The 14559-nt window shown below is 40.0% G+C and overlaps 1 protein-coding gene across 4 annotated transcripts in view; it reads right to left on the bottom strand.

Moving 5' to 3' along the window:
• The window catches only part of wwox (WW domain containing oxidoreductase), a 261346-nt gene that overhangs the window by 211138 nt on the left and 35649 nt on the right, over positions 1-14559 (bottom strand). The gene's annotated exons all lie outside the window — the stretch shown is intronic.

Raw genomic sequence — 14559 nt, 5'->3', positions numbered from 1 at the left:
TCTCTCTCTCTCTCTCTCTCTCTCTCTCTCTCTCTCTCTGCCCTACAGGGAAAATTAGATTTGCATCAGGAAGTGAAGTACATTGAAATAATGTGTCTTTATCACAGCAGATATTGAGAGATTTACTCCCAATTTTCCTCAGATCTGCACACGGTGCAAAATTTAGCGACACATCTGCCGTGTTCCCTGATATCCTAACAACCAGATCTTAATGCAACACCTATCGCTCCCCGATATCTGAGAGCTCGGAATAAAACCCGCCAATTACATATTTACACCAGGTGTATTTTGCAATTCTGCAAGTTTTGCGCTCTCTGATACGGTGGCCGAGATTTAAGGACGTATCAATTGCCTGTGTTAGATCCAAATGAAGTCTGTTCAGAGTAAATGTCACCACGCTGTGCAAAACTTCATATTGTTAATGTCAGCAAAATGAGAGCTCCCAGAGACAAAAATAATAATAATGAGTTTCTTCTTTTTATATGGCGCTCTCTTTATGATTGCGTTGTTCCAAATCAGGTTTCATGTAATTTTCCTTTATGCTTTCAAAATGTGTAGTTTTCTAAAAACAATCTAATATATCATTTCAATATCCAGACATAAAACATTTTTAAAAGCACCAGAGGTTTTTCTATGTTTTTATTCTCTTTGATCATCACTTCAAATGACATGTGTATTAAAAATGATGTATTTTCTTATGGAACAGACACTGCAGTAATTGAATCCAAGATCAAAAATAGATGGAAGCATTTTGTGTTTTACTTTTTACTCATTCAATTATAATATTATATATATATATATATATATATATATATTACATATTACAAAACAAAGATAAACTAACTGCGTATTTGTAATGTGAAGTCATTTTTTCGTAATTACATTTTAATTAAACTTAAGACAAATACACATCATCTGAAAATAAAATGTAAAAAATTAATAAGCTTGTTTGAGTATAAATATTTTCAGGAGGCAAATATTTATTAAATAGAATAATTGCATTTATTATATAAATATTTTTTTGTATATTATTTAATAATAATTTACAGAGATTTATATCAGTTTATTTTCCTGTCTCTGTTTTAGTAAAATTGTCTCCAAGTTGTTTAAGAGCTACACAAAGTCAATTTATAAAGTTAAATTCATCACAGACTTCTTTCTTTGAATATAAATTGGAATAATAACGTGGTTTAAAAACAGGCCAATGATGAAAGCACATAGCGAAGCACATTTGACTCTTGTGCATTCAAACTATGTATGTTTAATACCATCAGTGCCCATATAATGATGAACTCCACAGAACAATGTAATAAATTTAGCTTGTGAACCATGACAAGGTCAGAGGTCAGAGAAGTGCTGCCTGCCGCTGGAGCACCGCTTGACAGGAAATAAACGATGCGTTGTAAACAAATCGTATTATTGCTTTAATTCATGCAGCCTAATTTGATTTGGCGGGAGAGGAGTTCTTCAGAAGGAGCCGACGAGAGACATACGGACATCTTCCCTCACGCATCTCTGCCGTACCTGTAACCGCATTACGATGGTCTGCAGTGTCTCACGGGGTAGACAGACTACCCTCCGAAGTTCATCAACACTTCCCCGCTATTTCAGGACAAACTGAGTAATAATGAAGCTGATCGAGTTTGACTGGGTGGCTGGGTGGACTCCAGGTCTTACAGAAAAAGGACAATCGCCACAAATAATCAAATAACCGATCGAATGAATGCAATCAAACTATACAACGGGAAAGATTGGAAAATAAACACCTTTCTTCGATGAGCAGAACGACCAATTTCTTGTGGCATACTACAGGAAACGATACAACACACAATTTCCTCATTAAGTTATAGATATAAATGCTTCAAAGCATGAAATTACCCTTGAGCCCCCTTCTAAAAAATAACCTGGTTTGCAAATAAATGATCCATGCAAAGCAGTAAAATGTACATTATTAAAATAATAGGAGGGATTTAAATTTGCATCCGCAAACTATTCAACGCACATGGAACAGCCACCCCCATTCTTTCCTCCTTTGTTATTTCATTAGTGATTGATTCAAGTGAATATCCAATGATGCTATCTCAAAACCAATTCGTACGTATTTTACAAGGTGGCTAATTCGTACGTGTGACGAGAGGGGCGGGGCCGAGAGCCGTGGGAATGGAGCGAGGCCGGTGGAGGGAATGCTAATGCACGACACCTGCGCCACTCAACGGTCTCGAGTCCCACGGAGGAGCTCCGGAAGGATAAAAGGAGGAGTGACGACAGTGTTGGACTCGAGACCGGTGAGTGGCGCAGGTGTCGCGCATTAGCATTTACTCGGCCCCGCCCCTCTCGTCACACAGTCGGAACTAGCTAGTTTGTTTCAACAACAATGAATCATACTATGGTGGTTAATCAGCGAGTTACGTCATTGTACGGGAAACGCACCCCAGATTAGTGTTGCATTATAAATATATTTTATTATCAAATAAATCAAGATGAACAGATCGCTAAACCATATATTGTCACAGTCTTGTGTTTATTGTCTGCCTGTTTAATCAGTCTTAATTGTTTCTATCTGCCTTTTTTTCAGCTACAGTGATTTTTAAATGCATGTGTTTATTGGATAAAATTTGGTTTAAAAGGTTAAAAGCTTTATTGGTTAAAATAGAAAAATATAATAGAAAAAAAAAGTTTTTTCCAAAGAAGTTTAAGTATTATAGCTATAGTTAATGTGCTTTTAACTCTTGTTGCTTTAAACTCTGAAATCTAAAGAATAAGTATGATTGTCTAGTGACTAGTCAGTCTAGCTAAGTTACTTTATAAATGCCTATGTAATTTTCTTGACGTTCCCTAGCGAGATAAGTCATTTTCATAACACTAACAGACTTCTTTTTACAGTTTTCACAATATCTTGTTTGTGAAGACAAATAGGCTAAGTACTCATTTTGAGAGCAATATATTTCCACAGAATGTTTTGCTTTCTCATACCACCTTTCTTTCACTTGTCTTGAGATTTCAGAGAAAATATAATGCTGAGAGCTTCGACAACAATGTCAGAGCATGAACTATAAAAAAGCTAGACAGTCAAAACATCTAAAAATAAAACTTCATGCCATAGCTGTGCTTTATCACACATTCCTGCCCCTCGATGTGAAAGTCAGACACCTTCCTGGAAGCTTCCTGTTGTTTCCAGTCACTGGAAATACACTGAAGGTATGAGCTAGTAAACAATGTACTCAGAGGGAAAAATAAATGACCACAGAAACCAAGTATGACACATACATGGCACATATGATTCAAACATCACACAGAAATGGGTCATATATGTACAAATGTCAAGTTCTGTCATGAAACTCTGATGGGTCCTTAACTTAACGCAAACTGATGATATTCACAGCGATAAACTACTTGGCACAAGCTGATTGGTTCATGTTGCATACGCAGCCAATGAGCTAGCTGCTTTACATTTACATGGCTGGTTAGCATTCACTAGAGCATTTTGCAGTAGACAGACTACCCTCCGAAGTTCATCAACACTTCCCCGCTATTTCAGGACAAACTGAGTAATAATGAAGCTGATCGAGTTTGACTGGGTGGCTGGGTGGACTCCAGGTCTTACAGAAAAAGGACAATCGCCACAAATAATCAAATAACCGATCGAATGAATGCAATCAAACTATACAACGGGAAAGATTGGAAAATAAACACCTTTCTTCGATGAGCAGAACGACCAATTTCTTGTGGCATACTACAGGAAACGATACAACACACAATTTCCTCATTAAGTTATAGATATAAATGCTTCAAAGCATGAAATTACCCTTGAGCCCCCTTCTAAAAAATAACCTGGTTTGCAAATAAATGATCCATGCAAAGCAGTAAAATGTACATTATTAAAATAATAGGAGGGATTTAAATTTGCATCCGCAAACTATTCAACGCACATGGAACAGCCACCCCCATTCTTTCCTCCTTTGTTATTTCATTAGTGATTGATTCAAGTGAATATCCAATGATGCTATCTCAAAACCAATTCGTACGTATTTTACAAGGTGGCTAATTCGTACGTGTGACGAGAGGGGCGGGGCCGAGAGCCGTGGGAATGGAGCGAGGCCGGTAGAGGGAATGCTAATGCACGACACCTGCGCCACTCAACGGTCTCGAGTCCCACGGAGGAGCTCCGGAAGGACTCGAGACCGGTGAGTGGCGCAGGTGTCGTGCATTAGCATTTACTCCACCGGCCTCGCTCCGTTCCCACGGCTCTCGGCCCCGCCCCTCTCGTCACAGTACGTATTCGTATGATTTTGTACGATTTGTCTACACCCCAGTGACGAGTAGGTTTAGGAGCAGGGTTAGGGGTAGGTCTTTCGTACGAATTCATACGAATTGGGGAACTCGTAGAATACCCAATTTAGCAAACATTTTACGAATTCATACGAGTGAGGTCATACAAATTCATACGAAATAGCCATATGTACAAATTGCCATGAGATTGAGTTGGAATATCATGGTGTCAAGGTCGTGTTCAAGTTGTTCGCCAACGTTTGACACTGTTGTGGCTTTTCCTTTCATTATGAACTCATCAACTCTCTCTCTATCCTTCTTCGTCGCTTTCATTCTCCATATTGTTTTTCACATTATCCGAAGTAAAGACACATAGCCGACAATGTTCAGACACAATAAAACCCTCCTCTCTCTCTTTGATATTGGGCGAACGTCCCATCTGGTCCAAATGGAGAGAAATGACTGGCCATCCATGCTAAGATCTACATTACACCTGAGTTATAGCCACCATTTGCAATTCAGAGTGGCTCTTTGGAGACTTCACCACCTTGGAAACGCACCCATCAGAGCTGGGGTACACAACACAATCAGGTAGATTTACTGTGCCGGGAAAGAGGCTTCAGGAGATTGTGGGCCACATGAGGGCAGGCCGTCCCAAACTCCCATTCTCGCAAAAGCCCTACTGGGCCACATTCAGCCACACTTAATGAGAGAGGCCTAGATAGAGAGACAGGAACAGAATGAGAGAACGAGACTGAGAGAATACTCGTGTGATTAAAACAAAGCCGAAATCCCCAATCCTATATTTTTATATTTGTCCAAAAAGTTGGCATTCGGACAAGCATCTCCAACACAGCTCATGCCCTCTCGATGCCCTCAAATGCTGTTTTGTCAAAGGAAAGTGGACAATTTAAGTTTTCTTAGGGAGTGAAAAACAGTGTAGTGGTCAGAAACAAGGTTTTGATTGGTAACAACAATAAAAGCAAAACAAAGATACTTTAAAAAAAGATGTACAATCGAGAGAATATGGGAAAAACGAAGATCTGATTTGGTCTATAAAAGCACCACAAAATATATACTGTGTAAAAATTATGAAACGTCTGTGTTCCATTGTGAACATTTCTTTCTTTCTTTTTTTCTTTGAGAGCACAAAGTTGTATCAAAGACCTTCAAAGTAGACCTTACGTAAAGATAAAAACATACAGAAAAGCAAAAAAGGCATGGGACTGCAATATGAAAAGGCTGTGCTATTCATTACATAAGGTGGCAGGTGCAATGCGTAAGCCAAACGTGAGTCAAAGAGGAATAAACAAAAAGAGCTGGAAAACAGAGCTGCGGCTTTGTGATGGTTAGGGATCAGATATTAGCAGGAAGACGAAAAAAAAATTGTACAAAAAAGGAGGGCTCGAAACATTAATCAAACTCTTCACCTAGTGGGCAGCCATATGGCTGAACAGCATGCGTATCGCACAAACTTGCTGATCTCCAGTAACAGGGTGCAATTAATTCCGCTGGCTGCATCCAGCGCGGACTACCAGTTAAGAGCACCGGGAGTACGGAGGAACAGGGGAAAAAAAGTGCTGCACCTCTTTTTCTGCCCAAAAAGCAGAGGGTTCAAACACTGAGTGATGAATGAGGAGGTGGTTAGGGCCCTCTCCCAACCGAGACTGCACAGGGATGGAGAGATCAGCCGTGAGGAGGATATAGGGAGGCAAGGCACAGAGATATAAGGTGTATAGATTTGGAAAAACTCTACTGTAGAAGAAAAAAAAAACATTACTGCATTACTGGAGGTGAGTTTTGGTTCCCAAAGTACATCACTCCCAAAATATCTAGCTGTAGAGTTCAGCACCATGGACAGGGGACAAAACAATTCTCTAACACAACAAGAAAACAAGATATGCCACATCCCCCAGCACATTATTAGTCTACAGGACACATGAACATGAAAACTTTGTCTATTTTTCTCAAACATTTAAAAATCTCCATGACTTGTTATTCCACAACTTGTAAAAAGACAAAGGGAAATCTGGCATTATATTCAATGGTGCAGGAAAAAAGGAACATGAACATTTTCATAATTTCAACCAGAAAGATAACAAAAATCTCAAGATCTACTTCCGTGCTGCCTGCATATTCCCATCCCATCCTGACTCATTGCAGTCCACCCACAAATCCATACATTATTACGCAAACCAGTGCAGACCTATGAGTGATGGAGTACACAAATAAAAAAGTGTACAGTAGCACAGTAGCAAGTTGGGTAGTAGTCCACAGAGCACCAGTTCGGTCTCGGTTCGGTGCATCCCCCATTTTGGGACTCACAGCTGAAAATGACCTACCTAACTTAAAACTGTAACAGTTACTGAAAACAGTGTGCTACACACACAATTTTGGTGTCTTTGTAAAGAAGACCATTTGGGCTTTACTAGCCATCATCATCAAAAGTTATAGACACTAAAGTGCCTTGAAAAAAATTGTATTGTATTTTTTTTATTATTATTTCATATACAAATACATGAAATCAGTCCTGGAGCAATCCAGAAAAGTAATGGATTGAAAGTCACATGTCTCATGAGTTTATATTTCAAATCTGAAGAAGATACTATGAAAAATGAGATTCCTGAAACCATTTTTCTGAGACTATGTCTAGTTTAGGTAACTAAATTCTGCAGGGCAGTGCCCCAGGGTTGGGTTTGAGGAATCCTGCCCTACACTCTTGTGGACTTGCAAACAAAGTCAACAAAGTCCCTGCAGTACAATCTGCTATGACTCATCAGGATGACAAGTTGCATGGACTGTTGGGTAGTAGACCACCATGAAGTACGCACCAGTCCAGGCTTCTCACAAATGAACATTGAGGGTAGGCACTTGTAATAACTCTTTTGAACCATAAAATGACAAAGTGGGACAACCCTACAGCCTGACATCAAGTGCCCCATTTGGGTCTCTTTTTTTCCCCTTGTGGTGTAATCAGGTTGTATAACTGATGCCCGTCCACTGCCGAGACTTCTTCTGTCACAGGGTTAGACTTTATAATCATCACTTACAAATTCCTCCCAAAACTGCTGGCTTTGTTTTCCTGCAAAATTAGAAGCTCTTTTACATGCTTAATGAACTTGAGAGGCCTACGCTCATAACCTGGAATATTTTAGTTTTGTAAATGAGAGGGAGTTGCCTATTCCCCTGGCCCTCTCCTCCGCCTGGCCCATACCAATATCCGAAACGATTTTGGAGATGTTTCCTTCATTAGAATATATTCCTCCTCCCAAGACTCTTTTTGCATTTTGAGCTTTTGCTTTATGGACCTTGTGGGACGCCATTAATGAGAGGAACTCCACGTCTCTCAACTTACTGTGAGGACAGGTCTGCATTTCTCCACTTCTGCTGAAGTCCAGCAGGCTATAACGGAATAATGAGCTGCATTCATCACAGGCATGGCATCCGCACACACTCATAGACACACGCAAGCGGAAACAAGACACAACCAGTCGTTGTCACACTTAATCTCTCTGAAAAAGAACAACAAGCAACACTGCCTCTCAGAGCAGACTGACAAAGTCTGTAAGTGACACAAACCATAAAAAGCAGTAATTACAATGAAAATATATTATATGCATTCCAAAAACAATTTGAATTATAGTATGTCTCCTTATTCACTGGCAGTGAAACATTATTCTCAAAGGTCTTATCTTCTGTTAAATAGTCATAGAGAAGCCATCAATAAGTGCTGTAGTGGGGTCAGCAATGTGTTAATGTAATAGCATATAAAACCATGGAAAATATTAAAGGGGTCATATGATGCGATTTCTATTTTTCATTTTCTTTAGTATGTTATGCAGCTATTTGTGAATGTATAAGATCTGCAGAGTTACAAATCTCAAAGTCTCCCACAAAAGGATTGATTCTATCTAAAAGAAAAGGCTGATCCAGACCGGGCTAAAACGTCTCATTCAAACACGCCCCCACATGTCTACGTAACGATGTGGAAATATGTGAATAATGCCGCCCAAATGTTCATGCAAAGAAAGAAGGCGTGGTTTCAGGAACCGCAGTAGTGTTGATGCAGCCATGTCAGGGAGACACTGTGTGATACTGTGCGAAAGCAAAAGCACTTTATTTGGCCTTCCGAAAGTAGATGCAATGAGGAATCATTGGTTAAGATTTATTTACAACAGAACAGCCCAACCCAGATGTTCGAATTTGTGCAACGCATTTTATGGACGACAGTTTTGTGAACCTAGGAGAGTAGCCTACAAGGCTGGCTGTGCAAAGGTTATTTCTAAAAAAAATGGGTCAATTCCGACTTTGATGTACGAATTTGTCCAACGCATTTTATGGACGACAGTTTTGTGAACCTAGGAGAGTAGCCTACAAGGCTGGCTGTGCAAAGGTTATTTCTAAAAAAAATGGGTCAATTCCGACTTTGCTATGACAATATGGCGCTTATTCTGAATCAGCTACTGTGAGTATGTTTTCTTAAAGGGGTCATATAATGCTACACGCACTTTTACAAGTTGTTTGAACTGAAATGTGTGTTGGCAGTGTGTGTACACAACCACCCTAAAATGATAAAAATCCACCAAGTGTTTTTTTTTTATCTGCTCAAATTTGTACCCCTTTCTCAAATCGAGCCGATCTCAGATGCCTGTCTGTGTGATGTCACAAAAACAGGCCCCTCCCATAATAGTTTGATTGACAGTAGCGTTTCAGCACAGACTGGTCTGGCGTCTTACCTTTAGACCCTCCCTGAGTGAGCCGAGCGGTCATCAGTCCGCCATTGTTTCACCGCCGGAGCAGATGTAGACAAGAATGACTCCTAAGCGATTGAGGTCTTCTGTTGTTGGATGTAATAATTAACATAGCAGTCCTCATTTACTCCCGACATCCGAGCAGCTGAAGACGCAGTGGATTAAGTTTGTTTTTGAAGAGAATGCTCCCCAATCTACATAAATGAGTCTATGTTCGCATGAATCATTCGTGATCCAGCTTCATCTACAGAAGAAGTGTAAGGTTTTTTTTTAATGAATCTTTGCAAATCGCCTTTCCTAATAATGTGCTAATTAGCAAGTTTCACGATTTAGTTTCACTAAAGTAAACAGTCTCTCTGAGAGCAGCTCGGAAGAGAGGGGTGTGGTCAGAAGAGCTCATTAACATTTAAAGGAAAATGCTACAAAACTGCATGCTCCAAAAAGAACTGTTTTTGACGGGGTAAATCGGCCAATCTCAATGCACTGGGTCAGCTGGCCAATCAGAGCAGACTGTGCTTGTCGGAAGGAGGGTCTTTGTAGAAAACGACGCGTTGGAGAGAGGCGGGGCATATAACGTACAGTAATTAACTACAATAACATACAGTATTTGAAAAATTATGTGTTTTTTTAACATTAAAGCATGTCAATATATTCTGTTACACCCAATACACAAAATAATGATCTTTAAAATAGCATCATATGACCCCTTTAAGTGTCCAAAGGGTTCATGTGCAGAACTGAGAGGACCTTTACGCCCGACCAACCATGTTTTTCCGGAGTTGTGAAATGCGGTGGTTGGGCAAGTGCAGAAGAGATTGGTCAAAGTAATGGCGAATTATGGTGGTTACACACACTCTCCTTCTTTAACAAGTTAAGCATCCCAAGCTGGTGGGAGCTCATTAACATTTAAAGGAAAATGCTACAAAACTGCATGCTCCAAAAAGAACTGTTTTTGACGGGGTAAATCGGCCAATCTCAATGCACTGGGTCAGCTGGCCAATCAGAGCAGACTGTGCTTGTCGGAAGGAGGGTCTTTGTAGAAAACGACGCGTTGGAGAGAGGCGGGGCATATAACGTACAGTAATTAACTACAATAACATACAGTATTTGAAAAATTATGTGTTTTTTTAACATTAAAGCATGTCAATATATTCTGTTACACCCAATACACAAAATAATGATCTTTAAAATAGCATCATATGACCCCTTTAAGTGTCCAAAGGGTTCATGTGCAGAACTGAGAGGACCTTTACGCCCGACCAACCGTGTTTTTCCGGAGTTGTGAAATGCGGTGGTTGGGCAAGTGCAGAAGAGATTGGTCAAAGTAATGGCGAATTATGGTGGTTACACACACTCTCCTTCTTTAACAAGTCAAGCATCCCAAGCTGGTGGAGATCTGAGGATCATGGGCAGTATCCACTTGCTTCATAAAATTGAACATAGATTAAATTGTTCATCTCAGTAATGGTACACCTTCCTTACCCACTCTCTTCCTGGACCTCAGAGGACAACACTGTGCACCAGAAAGAGAGCAGGCTCTTAAGAATAGGTGCAATCTGCAATTTATAGCTGCACCTTATCACATGATGCCAGCAGTCCATCCTTATGGCACCCCTTTTCTTTTACAACTGCTCCAGTTGAAGGGCATGACTGCAGGGTGGAAACTGACGGAACAGGGTGGCACTGACGTCAGGGGAAGCTGTTGTTCGGTGACAGTGGCTATTCATCGCCAGTGGAAAGAACAATTTATGATAAACTGAGCTGCTGAAAAGCACCTTCATTCACGCACGGGTTAACTTTTTTTTTAAGACAAATTTTTGCCATTTTTGGCTTTATTATAATAGGACCGTATAGAGCTGACAGGAAGCGAAGTGGGGCAGGGGATTGGGATTGGGAAAGGTCCTCAAGTCGGGATTCGAACTCGGGACACCCTTAGCCGATGGCGCAATATGTCAGCGTGCTGCCCACAAGGCAATCAGCACCAACTATGCATGGGTAAACTTGTATAGGCTTCCATATTACTGGTTCTCAAGTAGGTTCTGGCTGCATCTAGCTTGAGAACTGGATGTGAAGATGGAGGTTTGTTGATGGTATTGCCTACTTGTCGATTCTAGAGGTACAACAGGCTGGTGGAAAGCAAAAGAATAGCTCCTAAATACGAAGATGTCCTGGGAGGAGTCCTAAGTCACAAACACCAGGATGTACTTGTATTTATATTCTGCTGGATCTAAACATCACTGAATTGTATGGGAACTTCTGGAGGAAGCTTCCACATCTTTGAGTCCTTCGTCATCAACAAACACGTTTCTCTTATTCTGTATATGTATGAAAGCATTCTCAATGTGTTCTGCAGGCAAATGAATAAGGAAAGTAGATGTTAATACCTAAAACACATCTATATTAGAAGACTGATAGGATGGTGTAATCGACGTTGATATTCATCATATCCCATGACCCCCAGTATCCCATAAGCTCCTGACTCCAAACCCCAACATCTTCCTCTATCAATCAAACCTCATCACTGCACTCTCTTCCTCCGAAGAGTTGGCCCAATCTTTCCTCAATGTTTTTTTCCCCCTCAGATGGGGGGAGACGGGGAGCGGCCGGCAGCCATCATTAATCAATATGTTGGGCTTTATTTGTGATAATTCATCATGACACAATATTAATGGGCAGCTATGCCCTTCAGAGGTGAGCCTCATGCAAATGCGGAGGGGGAAGCAATTAACTTTCGAGCGACGCGCGGATGATTCTAAATGACAAGGATATGTCAATTACCGCATCCAATAAAGAGAGACAGAGGCTGCGAGGGCAATCTATCCACTTTACGGCTTCTCCTCAGCCTCTTAAAGGTCTGTCTACACTAAGAGAGAGCAATCTTAAAACAGCATCTGGACAGGGCCTTGAATATGGCAGCTACTAAAAGACAACTTAATGATTTAAAACACTGTTTCCCAGGCTATTTCAGCTAGCCTCGCTGCCCTCGTGGCATGCCCGTGTCATGCTAGCATAACTTGTTTGACTTCAAATGTCTGGAAAGTATGCGACTGACTGCTTCTTTTCACTTTTTTATGGTAGCTTAATTAGTAATGTCTAATACATAAAGGAGATGAGCATGTCTCAATTCATGTGTATTTAAACTTTTGATTCGCAGAATGCACAATAATTTCAGTGACCATTGACTGCTCACTATATTCACCTACCGGAAATGACGAATCCTGTCAAATGTCATGTCTCCAAGGGACAGCTGGATAAAAATTCTGTCATCATTTACGCACCATGTTTGACTTTTATGGTTGTTTTTTGACAGAAGAAATAAACGCACGCAGGTTTGAAACGACGCAAGGATGTGTAAATGATGACCAAATTTTCATGCTTGGGTGAGCTATCCCTGTAGGCCTCTTGAAACGTGAAGAATGAACTCATATTTCATGCATTATCTTAACAGCTACAATGAAGATGCATAAACAAAACAAATGATACCAGAAGAATATCAGTCATGCTGTTTTACAGCAAAATTGTTGATAAATATATGTTAATTAATTGAGTCATCAGCGTCCCAATGTTTGGATCAAGGCCCTCACTAATATCTGACTTTGGGGTAGGGATCTGGGGAATAGCTTTTTGCTAATAATTGTTAAACACTGGATGTGACAAACCTGTCTTTAAAAACAGCGACACATTTTAAGGACATTAGCACTGAGGTTGATAAAACAGGTGCAAGACTTGGCAGCTGTTTTCCAACATTCATCTCCAGAGAGACTTGTGCGAATCGACCTATGTTAATCACAACCACCTTTCTATGAACAATTAGTTCTCTTCTCTGCACTACGCTAGCCTGGTGTATGAATATGTAATGCTTTAAAATGACTCATTTTCACCGTGCAGGACTCCAGCAGAGAATAAACACAAACTATCCATCACAGGCCATGAAAAAAATTATGAGAGCCAAGCAGACGCACGTCCATTGGCCGCGTAGCTCTTCAGAGCTGGAGCCAAGGGGTGAGGACAAATTAGCCTGCTTTATATCTGGGGCAAAGCGCATGGTTTGGCTGGTTAGAGGCAAGGTTTCCCACCAGGTATACATCTTTGTGAAGTAGAAGAGCATCCATTTACAAGTGTCAAGACTTGTAATGATGGGTTAGAAACTCTCCCTTGCGTTTTACATGGAACAACTCTACTATTGCAAGATCTGAAAGAGGAATGATCATTCAAACAAAAATTCGACATAATATGGAACATACTCCTTGTGCATTTACACTGAGGTTTCTTGTAAAATTGGCTGGACTGGTAGGCTTTTACAAGCATACTCCCCTCTCATGGCTCTCTGTATGTCCATGTAATACAGACAAACCGCAGTAGACTTGGTCTCAGTCCACAGAGCGTAGCAGAGCCTGGCAGCGCTGTAATTTCCCCCACTAAAAGCTCAACTGCCACCAGGGGACCTGTACAGAACATTACAGGTTAAGCCCTCATTTTGTCTCCAGGTTGCAGGAAGGAAAAAAGGGATCGGAGGAAGGAAGAAAAGAAACAAAGTTTCCTTTTGCCCTGACCTGTAGCCGGCCATATACCCATGGTGCACTGGACGGCCCAGAGGTGTCAAGAGTGTTTGGGTGTGTTTTCCTCCAAACTAAAGTGGTTATTGTGTCCAAGGTCTGCAGGGGACGAAAGGCTAATATTGTTTTATGTGAGAGTGAGTGGAAATGGAAAGCCAGATCTCGACAGCAGCCCAGGCTAGCATGAGTTTAGGCCCCAGTGCTGAACAATACAAGACTATCACAGAACTGCGGCAGTTTGTAAGTGAACAGAGAAAACGGAGAATAAAATGACAGGGAGAAACGGTACTACGATAATGTTTGCCACAAAACCATGTTATTTGAAAGAAGTACCATGGTATTACCTTGGTACTCTTTGAACAAACTTAAAATATGTTCAAAAATATCATATTTATCAAATATCATATACCAACAATGAATCATGGTAACACTGCAGTACTTTTTAAGAGGGCATCAAATTTGTGAATAAAATATAATTGCACTAAAATGAAATGAAATTTAAAATTACTGACAAACATTACAAGACTATCACAGAACTGCGGCAGTTGTAAGTGAACAGAGAAAACGGAGAATAAAATGACAGGGAGAAATGGTACTACGATAATGTTTGCCACAAAACCATGTTATTTGAAAGAAGTACCATGGTATTACCTTGGTACTCTTTGAACAAACTTAAAATATGTTCCAAAATATCATATTTATCAAATATCATATACCAACAATGAATCATGGTAACACTGCAGTACTTTTTAAAAGGGCATCAAATTTGTGAATAAAATATAATTGCACTAAAATGAAATGAAATTTAAAATTACTGACAAACATTTTTTTACATAAATACATGAATCAGTGTTTTTTTGGCATTAATTATATACTATTATGTATTACTATAATATTTAATAATATTTTAAATGTAGTTTTTATTTTTTATTTTCAGTTTTCATTTTAATTTTAGCAATTTTGTTTTAGAAATTATTATATAT

This window comes from Sinocyclocheilus grahami, unplaced genomic scaffold (genome assembly GCF_001515645.1).
Source record: "Sinocyclocheilus grahami isolate Dianchi unplaced genomic scaffold, SAMN03320097.WGS_v1.1 scaffold675.1, whole genome shotgun sequence".
Lineage (NCBI taxonomy): Eukaryota > Metazoa > Chordata > Actinopteri > Cypriniformes > Cyprinidae > Sinocyclocheilus > Sinocyclocheilus grahami.
This window is presented reverse-complemented; position numbering and strand designations above follow the sequence as displayed.